Raw genomic sequence first — 453 nt, 5'->3', positions numbered from 1 at the left:
ATATGTGGTGCTGCTTCTATAATCTTAAAGTACAAATTATAACTGTTCACATAACTGCATACTATAATATTTTCAACACATTTTTAATTTAGGTACAACAATTTAACAAACAGAAATACATCAAATTCAGTACGTACCATTATGTGCCATATTTACTGTTGGGGATTTTCAAGTATTATTGTATCTACTGGTTATTTATTTCAAAATTCACAAAACGAAACGCTACGGAAATTAGCACCCGATATTGGAATATATAGATGCTTTTTTTTTCGGTAAGTTCACACAATTATTTTTAAATAATTTCGACATTTTTAATTTCTCAGATTTAAATATTGTAAATTTTAGCTCGGTGTACATTTTAATATTTTATGACCACAATATTATAATGTAATCATAGGTAGTCCCAGGGATTTTACTTCAAATGCAGCACATTTAATTAAAACATTTAATGCA

The sequence above is a fragment of the Acyrthosiphon pisum genome, chromosome A2, assembly GCF_005508785.2.
Source record: "Acyrthosiphon pisum isolate AL4f chromosome A2, pea_aphid_22Mar2018_4r6ur, whole genome shotgun sequence".
In the NCBI taxonomy this organism is placed as follows: Eukaryota; Metazoa; Arthropoda; class Insecta; order Hemiptera; family Aphididae; genus Acyrthosiphon; species Acyrthosiphon pisum.
The sequence above is the reverse complement of the archived record's forward strand: the minus strand, read 5'-3'. Positions refer to the sequence as shown.